General features: G+C 35.9%; 1 protein-coding gene across 7 annotated transcripts in view; it reads right to left on the reverse strand.

Moving 5' to 3' along the window:
* Positions 1 to 15,773, reverse strand: part of M7BP (Myosin-7a binding protein) — a 104,739-nt gene that overhangs the window by 38,130 nt on the left and 50,836 nt on the right. For 3 of the 7 annotated variants that reach the window (XM_073091615.1, XM_073091634.1, XM_073091621.1), the window contains exon 1: positions 6,321 to 6,570. The exons of 3 other annotated variants lie outside the window; for them this stretch is intronic. The gene's annotated coding sequence lies outside the window, so the exon portion shown is untranslated. Of the gene's footprint in view, positions 1 to 6,280; positions 6,571 to 15,773 lie in introns of those variants that run through there. One more of the 7 variants, XM_073091626.1, reaches the window with a different exon arrangement.

The raw sequence follows: 15,773 nt of genomic DNA on the forward strand, positions 1-15,773 counted from the left end.
ATGCCTCACTCATTTAATTCCGCGGAAAAATACAAACCAGTCGTGTCATTTGTACAAATACAAAAAACAACTGTTTAACTGGTTACGTCAAAAGCAACATTGGTAAGAATAAGAAAATGAACAATTTGTGAGTTAAAATAAGATAACAGAAATTGTAATTCAAGGTTAGTCAGCGACAGACAAGAATTATTTAATTTGGAATTTTTATCAGGTGTCTATTTAAATATGAACAAGGTTGTTAGTCGTGAAATAACTAGAATCACAATACAAACAGTGTTTAAGATAACAGTAAGTAACCATTAGATAGGTAGCCGATAACAGCCGGGGAATATCGAGTAAAATAATTTCTGTTCAGCGTACACGTAGTAGAGACAGCCTAGTGGTAGAAACGCGACCTTTCAATCAGGAGGCCGAAGGTTCGAATCCCTTGCGCGCTTCTGATTTTTCAAAAGTGATGCGTATGTTATAAATTAATTCTATCTATCACTGGGACGTCTTACTCCCCGGGCTCACATATATTGCGGCAATGTATGTGCGCCCATAAGGGCGGTGGGCAGGAAATTCGGGTCTCGAGGATACCCTCTTTGCCCGGGCAGATTCTTAGGTGGTCAAATGCCCCCTGGATTTATAATATTCATAATAATATGGATGGATTTATATCATTCATAATAATATAATGTTATTTAAAACATTATAATATAATGAACAAGTATCAAAAATAGACCAACCCCACTGTTAAGTGGGTGGTTCGGTACTTGTCGCGTCGTTACCGAGCGGACGGTCGGCCCCTTGGTGGTCAGGAGTTGCCAACCCTGGGAGCTCCCGCGGGAGCGGGCGCCCCGTAGGTGGTCGTATAAATTATTTGACACTTTCTTAACAGTGAAGAAAAATACCATGAAACTTACACGCCTGAGATTTCTTAAGAAAAGGTTCTTACAGATGGAGTCTACTATTTCGCAGCTGCAGGTAGATTATGGCCTACACCCCTCTCACTCTGAGAGGAGACCATGCTCAGCAGTGGGACAATAATATAATAATAATAGGTTGACGACGATAGCCTAAATATCAGGACAGACAGGCTCTACACAGTTATTTACTGGACCAAACCAAACATAACTGTTTTTTTTCTACTTGCATCCTTATAAGACTTTTTATAAGTCAAGATTCAAATATTTTCAGTGCTCTATCCGTTCGATACCTTCCGAATTCCTATAGGTAAGTACACAAATACAAATGCTTACAACAGTATTAATGATTGCGAAACAACCCGTTTTTCCTAAGTACCATACATGTTTTTAATTTATTTGTCTATCAATCAGGGGCTAATCGTACAATTAAAGTTATTTTCGACACACCGTTTATAATCAACCCATCGTTAGTGGAATTTATTGATAGACAAGCAATAACCCTTTATTATTCCATAACAACCAGCTAAATATGATACATCCTTTGTTGTAAACATTCTCTAACATGATACATAATTTCCGTGCCAAATACTTGTAATAAAGGATGTTACTACGTTGTATTCTGTACACTGTAATTCAGCTAATCATTATTTAATCACAACAAAATACTCGTAATATATGAACAGCAAATAAACGTTTACGCATTATATCCAATTTATGAATTCGATGTTCTTCAAATCGATTAAGATCCTTGAATGCAATTTTATTTTCAAATAAAGCTGTAGACCTATATAGTGACGACCCACGTCACGGAGCGGTCACCATACCGGTCTGACGCGCAAAGGGTCCCGGGTTCGATCCCCGGCCAGACAGATATGTAAATGATGAATTTAGATTTCTGTTTCTGGGTCTGGGTGTTCGTGTATTTGTCTATGTGTGTGTCCATGGCACCCACGACACAGGGAATGCCATACGGAAATAAAACGCGATAAATAAATTGAACTATAATTGAAGAACCATAAATTCTAGAGCAACAGGAAAAAACATAGTATCGATATCCAACGATAAAATATCACGTTCGATATTATGAAAATTCTACATGCTTGTACCATAGATATTTCAAATTAAAATAAGTATATGTATGATTCAGCTGGTTTTTAGATTAGCCCGTTCGGATAAAAGCGGATGAGAAATTTACTAAGTAAAACTAAGTCTCTCACATTATAATTTACTAGCTGACCCGGCAAGTTTGTACCGCTTAAAAATCTATTTAACAAATATATTTCTTATAAAATATAGTCTATGTTGCTCATAGATAATGTAGCTTTCATATGGTGAAAGAATTTTTAAAATCGGTCCAGTAGTTTTTGAGCCTATTCATTACAACCAAAAAAACAAAGTTTTCCTCTTTATAATATTAGTGTAGATTGGTACCCGCCATCCATCTACATCTGGTTCGCACGGGGTTAAGAACCTACAAGACCCGGCTGTTTTAAATTCACCTTACGCTGATAAGGGTCCTGAAGGAGCGGGTTGCTAAAAATGGCGGCACAATAATTATAATTACAAGGAAACCGGCCGAAACGTGCGTTACGTCAGCGAGCGTAACCGGTGCTAATGGGCTTTTTGTTTTATATCGTGCGGGTATGTGGGACGGGCTGAGTGCACGAGAAATGCAATTATGTGATCATTGTCATAATGCGAATGTGTGGTATGCGCTTTTACGCGGCAAACCTCGCCTTTTGATATCAAATTGATGTGATGTGCGTCGAGTGGGTGTTCCACCGCCGCTTCTGTGTAATGGTTTATCTATGACCGCTAAGTTGTATAGCATTACAATAGAACAATACATACAGTTTTTTTTTATAATGTAGGAGTAGCAGACGAGCATGCAGTCCACCTGACACTGCTGCCCATGGACATCTGTAATCAACCCCAGATAGAATTAGATCTTCCTTCCTGATGTCGGCCACAGATGCGCCGCTACCCCTGAGGACTAAGCTGGAACGCCTCGGAAAAGTCTGTCTCCCTTACCACACCCTTCAAACCAGACAATTACAATGCTGTTATTAGGCAAAAATAGGTGCGATGGTGCCAACCGGTTCAAACCACAATCGGTTCTACCTACTTCTAAATACTACTTTTGGTAAAAACACTTAAACTACGTATATCAAAAATATAAAAAATATAAAATATAAAACGCACAAGTATTACTGACACGTATTTATTAAAACCTCCTTGTTGCCTTGTCCTCTCGTGTCTAGATTATGTATTGTCTGTTTAATATTTGTATAACATAAATAGTGTTTAAAGGTTTTCTTCTTAATGTTCATTTATAAGCAAATAGCGTCGAAACAATGGATGCGGATTCTGTATTTTTAACATTCTGAGTCGCGTATCAAGGACTTCCGAATTACAATGTGACACTGTGATTGAAAACTTCAATATTTTCTATTTAGTTATTATAATAATACAGTTAACATACAACATTTATTGTTATTGCACATAATTGTTAATGTCAAGTGAATTATAATAAATGGCATTAGAGAGATTTCCCATTTTAAAAGTATTAAATAACTCCGAGCAATATTTATTACAAACTTAATTTTAAAAATAAAATAGATATAAATAAAATCTAACTAAGATTATTATTTAACTAAGTTTAACTTGCAATTTTAATACATTTCTATATTATGAGTAGATAATTAATTGAACACATTTTTGTATCCGATATGTCAATGTTTTCTCGGGAACGGATCTTATTACTTCCCCAATAATAATTAGGTAATGCTATCCCTCAGGACTAAGTTAAAAAAGCCCCGTCAAAAGTGTTTCTTACCCACCCTTCAAACAGAACTCAGCGCTAACTGCTGCTGTTAAAGCAGAAATAGGTGTAGCAATGGTGCCTGCGGAGTCGAACCTTTAAATATTTTGCAGTATATTATGGCAATATTGCCTAGAAAATAAAAATATACACTAAATTGTAGTGTGGCGGGAAAATCAACCGTATTATTAACTCGTATGGCTTTTATTTTCTTTTGTCATCTTTAAAGGTGAAGGTTGTTTACCGTACATAATGACGCCAGGTGTATGACAAGATAACATTGCAGTTTTATGAAATATGACTAAATTTAGGTGCATTGTGGTGTATAAACAACAATATTTTTTGAAGGTGGTAGAACCCTTTGTGGTTCGACTCCGGCGGCAACACCGCCACACCTGTTTCTATCTAATAACTGCAGTATTAGGCGCTACTGTGTTCCGGTTTGAAGGGTGTGGTAGGTATATCTAATCCTTGTCCCTGTAGTTCTGGGACTAGAATAGGGCTACGGTATCCCCTGCCTGTCGTAGGAGGCGACTAAAAGGGGGCTTCCGGGGTTGCGGACGGCAAGAGTGGGAGCTCGAACCGTCCAGCAAGTGACCCCGGGAAGGACGGCGGTATGTGTGGTCGCATACCGTCGTAAACATACATGGTGTGGGAGGAGCGAAAACTGCTCCCCCAGGGTAGAGCCCGTTGGGCATCGCGCTTGGAGGGCTCCGGTTGTGTTCCGTTGGAGATCCCGGAGTTCTCCAACAAGCGTTGAGGACGGCCACCGGGGGGGTTTTAGTGCGGTAAAAATCCCACATAACCCGGCGTCGCTCCCACGTCGTCGGGTACCTTTTGAAGGTTTCCCCCTCGAGAAAAAAAAAAAAAAAAAAAAAGGTATATCTAATCCTATCTGGGGTTGATTACAGATGTCCATGGGCGGCAGTAGCCACTTACCATCAGGCGGACTGCATGCTCGTCTGCTACTCTTATATATTAAAAACTATTTCTTAAACTATACGCATCGGAGGATCCGATAATAAATTAAATTTGAGAACGATAGAGATGCATAATACCTATATATAATTAAGGAGCACGGTAGTGTTTTCACTAAGTTCATTTTTTTAAGGCAGGAAATTAAGTAATTTGGACATAAATATTTAATTAAATGAAAATTAAATTAAATAAATTTCAGTAAAAATTAAAATTAATTAACATTAAAATATTAATTTAATTAAAGGATAGATATTTGGAAACACTATTAAACCAGTTACACTTAACAACAATACTTAAATTTAGAATATAACATGTTAATGTTAAATATTCTCATGTTGATCATGAAAATAATTTAATTATATTATGTACATAATTATGTAGAGACACCGCTAAAGACAAGATATATCTTGATGAGGTTATCGGCTAAAGTTCAACTATGCCGTAACTCAGATAAATACAGATGTATTTGACGTGTAGGTCATTATAGTCTATTGTTTACACTATATGAATTTACTAAAATTTAGCATTATTTGTTAGTATTTAAGTTTAAAGACCGCTTTGTGCTTCAACTTTGTGCGACATTGCCACAATATCAATAGATAGTATTAAGTAAGCGCTACCGTTTTCGAGTTTGGAGGCTCTGTTAAGGGTTAAGGATGTAAGTGCGTTTGATTCTTATTTGGGGTTGATTAGATACACATACTCAACATTATTAAAAACTTGGTAATAACACTACCATGCCTTTTTTCTCATGTTCGGAAACATATAACTTTATGTACTCCAGCCTTTGTGGTCTAATTGTATTTTATTTTAATTTTATTTCATTTTAAATTGAGTGTTCTAGAAGTTCGTGTTGTCTATGCTCTAATCGGATACTCCACCTGTTACATCGTGGCAAACTACCCCGCCTCCGGAACGCCTTCCGTTCAGTAATTGCAGGTGGCAACACTCTTACTTTTACGAATAAAGTGAAACCTAGCTGCCTACCGGGATTTTAGTTTTGTATTTTCATAATTACCTAGTTTAGTAATTCATTAAGTTTTAATTTTAAGCAGTGAAACTTGCCCACCTCGAAGTTGATAGTTTCTCTCGTTTTTTTAATGAGCTGTTTTGTTTTTAATTCATTTGCTTCACCAAAAATTTAAATACGGAAACATGATTTAATCGATAAATGTTGCATTTAAATTAGTGAATGCCAGCCACTTTAATGGGAGTTGATTTTATAATAATTATAATGGAGTAGCTATTTAAATACTGTTTAAATTTATTTAAATTATTTGTCTATGCAGTATGCAGTATAAATATTTTATTACGTTTTATAAGTAGTATAAACGAATTTCTATACTATGACAGATGTTTCTTGCGTAAATTGTGCTTTAATTTGCAAACTATTGAATATTGTATAATGTTAAAACAATGAATATTTAAATAACGCCGAAAAAATATTTTGTCTATGAATATGTCGTTTAAAAAGTATGCGGTAAGATAAAACCTTAACATAGGTGCGTTCTGACGTCAACCTTGGAAAACAAGCCTTATCGTCAACCTGTTCAAATATAATGTAAACTCATACGTAAAACCATAAAACACAACGATGAATATTGGCCACTTACACTACACTGCTTACACAAAAAAAAACACGGCACTTCGCGCCTAAAATTCAAACATATGTTTTCCTTACACTATATAAAAAAAAATCACATCACAAACACTTCGCGCCAATGGTTTTTAAACGAACGTCACGTTTAAAAAGAGAAAAACGCGATGAGAATCCACGTTCGGAAATTGGATTTCGCGGCGCGAAACATTGAGAGCGCGGAGACGGATGCGCGCGTCGCGTGCAAAGTCGGTGAAGTTAATGCGTGAGGTTTACTCTAGCAGAAACCGATACGGTGGCACCGGGCCTTTGAAGTACTTAAACTGTAGTTACTTAATCTTTTTAATTTCTTGACCTTTGGGAACTAATTAATGTATATCTACGATAAGTTTTATAAATTTTGCTATCAGTGCCTCGTATATGCACACTCCATATTTATTACTATGTCATTATATTAATTGCTCAATGTTTTACATGTAAATGGTACTAATTTTACCGTGGTGTAATTGATACAAAATAATTACCTATACCTATTTGTAGACTAAAGATTCACCATTATTTCTAACAACATTTTTTTCGACATTATAATATACGCGTGCTGATCACGTGTTAATCCGTAATCGATAACTAATCCGAGATCATGTTAATCGGCGATCGATCGGTGGAACCGAGCCGCAATTTTCACGTAGATGAAATAAGAATGTATGTTCGTAATTAGATAAAAACGCACCGCTTCGTAAATTTATCATTACAATCTACTTGATATCCGATAGTCTAAATTATTAAATAATACATTAGGCAATTTTAAATATTACATGTATAACCACAATGTATAAATATGAAATTTTACTATTGCCTTAATCGACACTTCTTATTCTTTTTTTCACAATTTAAGTCAATTATAATTTCAAATTTAAAACATGATTTGCCTAATTTTTTTATTATTTTAGTGTCAAATTTATCATAATGATAACGTACCTAAAATCCGACATAAGTTATATTAGGAATCATTTGCACAAAAAAATTTTGAATTAAAACTTATTAAGTACTTATAAAATATTTATAATGAAAAATACATACAGTAATATAATACACAGATTGATACGTATCGTTCACAGCTACGTGATTCATTCAATAGTAATGTTATCGCTTGACTGGCATTCGTCTCAACCGCGGTCTTTCAACGTGCAGGCTAATCTAACCGAAAATAAATCTAGCTTAATAGGCCACGTAAAAGTATAATAACTCAGAAAGGTAATAAATTACCCGTGTAGCAAGTGACAAGGAAAACTTTCTTTAGAATGTAGAGAAAAATGTTCTAATGTAAAGAACGTATTATCTGATAGTAAAATAAATAAAGCAGTGAAAGAAAATTGGTTGAAGTTTAGCTTCTCAGGAGTGGGGTTCGATATTTGAATGCTAAACAAGTAACTCTTTTTTTTATAAGTGCGTATTAGAAATTGTTCGTCACTTGCTATAACGGCAAAGAAAAGAAAACATCGGTTTACAACGAAATATTAATTGGTTTTATAGACTACTGTTACGGACATAGTAGATTATTTTTATATAGATACAAAGATTATCAATTTGCGGACAAACTACTCGTGTCTATGATCGCGTAATCGCATTAATAAATTATAACGAAGCCTAATACTAATTTATTATTCAATCGGAAAAGAATGTGAAGCGCACTATTTTTCCACAAGGCTCAGAATACAGATTTTCGAAGATATATTTTATTTATGCACCATGGTGTGTTAATTTATTTAGATTAGCGCTTAGCGCTTAATTATACAAATAAATTATTGTACGTGTGGGTTTAATTAAATGAGGCTTCAAGTTAACCGCCATTTCGTTATTTAGTATACTGAGTTAGACTCTATCAAAATGTAATAGTGCGTTTTTCCTGACGTCTGTGTGTGTCCTACCATAAAAGATGAAAGCAACAGGAAAAGCCATTGCCAATTCCTCTGTCCGTATTTCGTAGTAGAATTTAGCAAAACCCATTTTGTATCGGTTTGTCTTTTTTAACATTAAATTACAAAATGATAAAACAGACAAACGGTTTTTCATGTAGTATCATGAAAATATTAATATTTGCGCGATTTTGGCGTAGAAAAATCCATTTCTAACAAACAATCAAATAAAATAAAATTAAATAAATAAATTAAACGAGTATATCTGACAGTAAATGGCACGTACCGCCCATAAGTCAACCTCAGATAGGATTAGAACACTACCTGAGACCACAGATACGTGATAATCCCTGAGAAATATCTTGGAACGCCTCGTAAAATTCTCTCCTCAAAAATACTTCTTCTATATATAATCTATGACCTTGATAAAGCAGTAGATTGAAGATCAAGGCCTACTAGTGTTGGGTAATAGACTAAACTGTAATTTCACGTTGTTTTCGCTCTTACGTAAATGCGTTTGCGTGCAAAATGCAACACCGATATTGCTATCAAACGTGTAATTTCGAATCATTTGAATCATTACATGGTTACTGGTTGCATACGTACGTAAGATTTATAATTTTCTTGTTATCTTTCTATTTATCTACATAAATATATTATTTAACGACGCGTCTGCAATTCGTGAAATCGTAATGATATTCCAACTCTATAACAGACACTCTTTGGAACTCTTTGTGCTTCGACTTTGGAGGCACCCATTTCTGCCAATTAACAACAAGGTTGATTACAGATAACTATCTTCCGCTTCATAGCATCAGATGGACTGCATGCTCGATTCCTACTACTTTATTATAACAATAAATAAGCCATGTTTCTTCTTTACTTATCAATTTTTAAAGTAGTTGAAATAGTTCGTAAACTGCTGCAAAATTAAATCCAGAAAAAAGTGGCGCTACATACTCACGACTTAATTGCTTGTATTTTCGCAAAGTAACGCAAAGTAAGTGCTTTTTATTTTCGAAACACAGCATGATTGGCTAAAGTCGTAATCGTAAGATTTAGTTTCTTCGTTTCCCGAGAATGTTTCTGGGTATAGTGGTGAGAGCTCGTGAATGTCTGCATTTGTTTAGCCATGGTCATCTAATGTGGCTGCGATGATACGAGATTTCTCGTCCATCAAAAATATGATTGATATTTGATATGTGTGTAGATTATAACATTACGTTTTTATTTAGTTATTTTGCAGCAATGAATCTTTAGATTTTTTTTGTGAAATTTAAGTTTATTTTAATGTTCATTCTCGCTCATTATATTGTGTTATCAATGACAAGATAAAATAAGTGGAAAGTAAACTAATCCAAAATTTAATCTTTTATACTGCGTTTGAAAGGAAGTAGAAGTAATATAAAATGAAATTTGAAATGAAAATGTATGAAATGAAATGTATGTATTTGTGTTGTCTTATATATGTGAGTGTTTTTATGCGATGTTTTTAAATTTGTTACTGATTTTTATTAGTAATTAAATAGTTATTTTCTAACTTTGAAAATAACGTATATGAGTAAAAGTAACACAATTTCACTCATCACTTTATTTATTTTAATTTCATAACGTTAATGCCAAATGCTGTTGTTTATTATTTTGTAGGATATACAAAGATCCATGAGACATTCCGATTTAGTCCGCACAGGTAAATAACTCTTATATGATCGAATTTAGACAAATCTTGTTTTATTTAGGGTTGTTTTCAGATATCTATGTGCGGTAGAGGTCACCATCAGGTGGTCTGGAACTTTCTTTGTTATTGCATTTAAAAAAATGTTATCCAATAGAAAATTTACCATAATACTTAATTCAATTCTTTCAGCATTGAAAAGTGAGAGTATTATCGATAAGAATCGATCACCACGTGTATCGATGGCTGTAACAAATCGATTTACACAGTCAATCGAATACTGCATGCTGTGAGAAATTTTCATTACGTAACATTGTATAAAAGTGGTAAAAAGATTAGTGGAAAGTAAAGAAAAACAGTAAAAACGTAAAATATAACAAAAACAATAAAAGTAAAATTATTGCTTTTGTTATACAGAGAAAAACTTAAAGGGAGGCATTAGTCTGTTATAATATGATACTCTGAGGGATACGAAATGGATTTTTATCAATATTTTTGTTACTTTTATATCTTCTTTTTCTACCTAATAACCAGTGTTACCTAATAATCACTACAAAGTAAAAAATAATTGAAATAAATGTTGGTTTAGTACATATTTCTGAAGTCGGCTCTCATATTAGACACGCTGTTTACATCGTTATCCAACGAAATATATTGAGCGCCGACTTCACAAATATGTACTAAACCAACATTTATTTCAATTGTTTTTTACTTTGTAGTGACATAGAAGTCGGTTGTATTTTTTTGTTATTTTTTTTTTAAATGTTTTATGGACGGAAACTACATGTAACGGTAGTCATCTGTAATGGGCGTAGCACGGTCGTCAGAGATCTAACATGTGTTTGACCGGAAAGGATTAATTAAATATATCGGAAAGGATATTGAAGGTCGATATAACGGTTATGCGATTAACGGAATTATACATTTTTAATATACATATTGATACCTTAATTCGCAAATCAGCCAACTCCACTTATTAGTAAATGGCGTTGAACGAAATCAAAATAAATAAAAAAAAAATTGATTAAAAGTGGAGCCAACTCCAATTTGCGAATTAAGGTATCGATATGCTGAATTATTTTGTGTACCTACGTAGTATGTATTACTACTGTTTCTATCTAAGAGGGATTCCAATCGTCACCTGTTATTAATATTTGATCTATTCAATTTAGGCGAAGCATTAGGCCTACCAAAGATCAAAATTTGTCAATGTCTGCCTCCTTGAAATTTTCAAATTTATATTTTAGGGTGACAAATAATGTATAAATTAATTAATTATTTATAACGATCATTAGTCATCAGGGGTAGCAAGATATCTGTAGACGACCTCCGGTAGGACTTTATCCCTATCTGGTGTTGATTACAGATTGCCATTGAAACCAGTTCCGAACTTAAGTGATTGTTTTGTTTCTTCATTGGGTATATAAAGAAAATCTTCCTATTAAACTATAACTATATCAGACAGACAGACAAATAGTTGCATAACTAGAATACATATTACGTATAATATACCACATAATATTAAAATCGGCCATCACATCACTTCTGTACGAATATATAAATATTAGTGTTCTACTTTTACACGTTATGCAAGTGATTTGCTTAAGGTTGCCAACCTCAAAACTTAATTAATTATGACGACTGTTATCACACCGTAGTGTTACTTGCTCCATTTGAGTAGGAAACAACCATCAAATCATTTTTTTAAATTCAAAATAGGTTCTTTACAAAGCACTTTTTTAATGTCGATACAACTACCATCACTTCACAAGGTGTTTCGTTATGGAGTAAGAGCAACGAAAGAAACTACATAACACATATCTTAAAAAAATGTTTTTTACAATGTCAAACTTAACCTAATGGTACATGTGGAGCTGGAACTACTTCAGACCATCAATTTTTCTCCGAGACCGAAAATATTAAGATTTCCGCGGCCGTTAGAACAAATAAGGAACCGAATGTTCCTCTCTTCGATGGACAGGATGACCGTGTCCCGAAGAAGGTTAAGTGGACTGTATATACGAAAAATAAGATGCAAAGTGCTATAGGGTCACGCACTCACCTGCTGCTGTTGGGCGCAGCCTCTTGTACTAGGTATAAGGCACCTTCAACTCACCCTAAGCTCGAGCTAGCTAGTCTTACCTCGGAATGGTCTACCGGTTACCTCTACCTTCTTCCTCTTCTCACGTGGCGTCGATCTTACAGCACGTTGCACCGCGAACAATGAAGTTAACGCGAATTTAAAAGAAACGCTACGAATACGAATAGTGGCTTCTACTTCGGAGTATAACTAAAACGACAAATATGCGCGAGCGCGACCGACGACTCCGAAGCTTCTCGAAACAAGAATAAATCCCGGTGGCGGAAGCCATCAGGCTCCCGCCACCGCGAACGACACGACGACAACGGTACTACAACGAACTATTTCAAACTATAAATCTCTATGCTTATAATCCTACAGATTAAAATTAATACCAACGACAGATAATTAATACGTAGAACCATAGACAAAACTGAACATACCGCCCACCTAAATACTACGTATTTACGAAAACAACAAACATAAAACACAAATTACTTAACCTACGACAAGAAAGAGTTAAGTTAAAACGTAACTATTTCGAAAACGACACAGATTATGAACTACGACACGAAAGATTTACGTGAAAATGTAACTAACTTAAGAAAACGACACAAATTAATAACCTACGACAAGAAAGAGTTACGTTGAAACGAAACTAATTTACGAAAATGATAAGAAATACTTCTAGATTCGCACACCACGCTCACGACAGAGAGCAACAACTGCAGAACAAATAGTTCGTTTAGGCGAGAGAATCCAAAAATCTTGCGAAAGTAAATTTTGTAGAGTTTGAGCACCAGGATGCATGGATTTCTTATGGTACTCATCGATAATAAGAAATGTTAATCTATGATTACGAGGCAAAAGAATAGGATGTCTAACGGTAAACTCTACATTAGCGTTAGCTAACCGACCGCCCACCCTTAAAATACCCGCGTCATCAACGAAAGGAGACAATTTACGCAAGGCTTTGGGTAGCGAATTAGGCGAACCTTTACTGAGACAATCCAATTCAAACGAAAACGACTCTACTTATGCTTGCTTTATGAGCAACTCAAAAGCTTGACGTAGCTCACAAGGCTGTAATGCACCGACAAATTTATTTTTATAATTTCTCAAATTATGAGCGAAACGAAAACAAAATGACAAAACACGCTTTACTTTCGAAAGCGACGAAAAACGATTTAACAAATCGCTAACGAGATTCACCTTTTCCGGTGACAGAAGGCTAAGAATCCTTTGTTCTTCTGCGATAGAGTCTGTGTCCTGTTCTACCAATAATGAAGAAGGCCAATCATTCTCTGGCTCTACAAGCCATGAAGGGCCCTTCCACCACATGGAACAGTCAACGAGGTCAGCTGGAAGCGTACCACGAGAACCAATATCAGCAGCATTCGAACTAGAGCTCACGTGACGCCAATGGTCAGGAGCTACTCTACTCTGAATGTGGCTGACTCTATTCGCCACAAACGTTTTCCACTTGGATGGACAAGATTTAATCCAAGCCAAAGTGACAGTAGAGTCAGACCATGCGTAAAGTTCTTGAACTGCATGAAATGGTTTTAAAGCCTCTACCACTGATTCCATTAAAGTAGATAACAAGACAGCAGCTAAAAGTTCCAATCTTGGAATCGACAATTTTCGCAAAGGCGCGACTTTCGACTTTGCGCAACAAAAATAAACGGATGTAGAGCCATCCGCCTCAACGACACGAAAGAATGTGACAGCACAATAGCCACGTTCTGAAGCGTCACAGAAGCCATGCAACTGTAACGACAAGAAAGAATTTACCATACGCCGAGGAATGGTAATCGAAACTAAAGACGACAATTGAGACTTAAATCGCAACCACTCGTGTGCAATGTGAGGTGGCACATTATCGTCCCATGAAACTCCCGAAGTCCAAAGAAGTTGCATAAGATATTTAGCATAAAACGTAATCGGCGCTAGAAATCCCAAAGGGTCATAAATCCGCGCAATATGGGAGAGTATGGTACGTTTGGTGCACCTAGAATCATCGGGGTTGACGACACGAAATCTAAAATCATCCGATTGCGGATGCCATAAAAGTCCCAAAATTTTTAAGGAGAGGTCTGACATCTCTTCGAAATGTTTAAATTCTTCTGAGTATAAGTCAGAAGATGGAAGATCAACGAAAAACTCACTACAATTAGATGTCCACTTTCTTAAATGGAAACCACCAGACGACAAAATTTTGGTGAGTTCCGAGCGCAATTGTAGAGCTTGCTCTACCGAGTCAGCGCCCGACACGATATCATCGACATAAATGTCTCTACTAAGAACTGTAGAGGCAGCCGGAAGTTCTTGGGTAGAGTCTTCTGCTAGTTGAGCGATCGCACGAAGAGCCTGAAACGGTGCAGATGATACGCCATAAGTGACCGTGCGAAGCCTATAGTCACGTATCGGACCGTCAGCAGATGGGCGCCACAGAATGCGTAGGTACTCGGTGTCATCTCTACAAACCAAGATTTGTCTATACATCTGTTTGACGTCACCAGTAAAAACGACAGCATGCCAACGGAACCGAATAAGTAAATCGAAAATATTAGTTTGCAGTTTAGGCCCAGCAAGTAGCGTATCATTCAAAGACAATCCATTAGCATCTCTACAACTTGCATCGAACACAGTACGAAGTGGGGTGCTAACAGAATCTGGTCGCAATACTCCGTGATGAGGGATATAATAAAACTTCCCAACGCTTGAAGTCGGGGGATCCACCTGCTCCATATGACCGGCAACCTCATACTCATTCATGAACCGAACGTAGGCATCTCTAAATTCAACATTTATATTAAGTCTTCGCTCGAGAGAGAGAAATCTTTTTAAAGCAATTTCACGGGAATGAGAGAACGATGGCTTTACTGCAGGATTCATGAATGGAAGAGGCACCACAAATCTACCATCATCGTTACGACTATAATTATTAGTGAAATAATTTTCACAGGCTTGATCCTCCTTCGAAAGGATTTTACAGACAGGAGTGCGAACCTCTTCTGTTTCCCAGAATCTTTTTAAAGTATTATCTAATTTTATATTTGATAAATAAGAGTTATCGACGAAAAAACAATCACTCTGTTTATCATTACGACAGTTGTGTGTGTGATCTACCTCACACTCACCCATTAGAATCCAACCAAATATAGTATTTAGAGCCTTTGGTTGTCCCGGCCTCCCTCGTCTCAGACCAGGTATGAGAGATGAAGCAAATATATCTGCATTCAATAGCATATCAATAGCCCCTGGACGAGCGAAGTCTGGATCAGCCAAAGGTAAATTCCTAATATGTGACCAACCACAAGAATCAACAAAATGTGCAGGTTGGTCACTACATATCGACGACAAAACAAAAGCTTCAAACTTAAAATCGATTTTATTTGAGTTATAGGATTTTATTTCACAACATAGTGAACCACGAGACTCAGCAACAGAAGATCCGATTCCATTTATTGATTGTTTAGTGTTTTTAATACATAACCCGAGGCGCTTTGCACATAGTACCGAAATAAAGTTGCAAGCGCTTGCACAATCCAACAACACCCTTACAGGTTGAAAGTTTCCCCAACTATCTTTTATAAGAACCTTAGCTGTAGAAAACAAGATTGTACTTTTACCACCGACAGAAGTTAAAACAATATTACTCAGTTGTGCATTATTATTAATGGAACTAACAACTTCAGTATCAGGTCGGGAATTGCTATCAGCGGACGGTGTAACCGATTTTTTAAAATGTAACAATGTGTTATGTGAACACCCACATACACCACAACTTATAGG

Source organism: Epargyreus clarus, unplaced genomic scaffold (genome assembly GCF_041222505.1).
Source record: "Epargyreus clarus isolate Ecla_fem2 unplaced genomic scaffold, WU_Ecla_fem_2.2 ptg000003l, whole genome shotgun sequence".
NCBI lineage: Eukaryota > Metazoa > Arthropoda > Insecta > Lepidoptera > Hesperiidae > Epargyreus > Epargyreus clarus.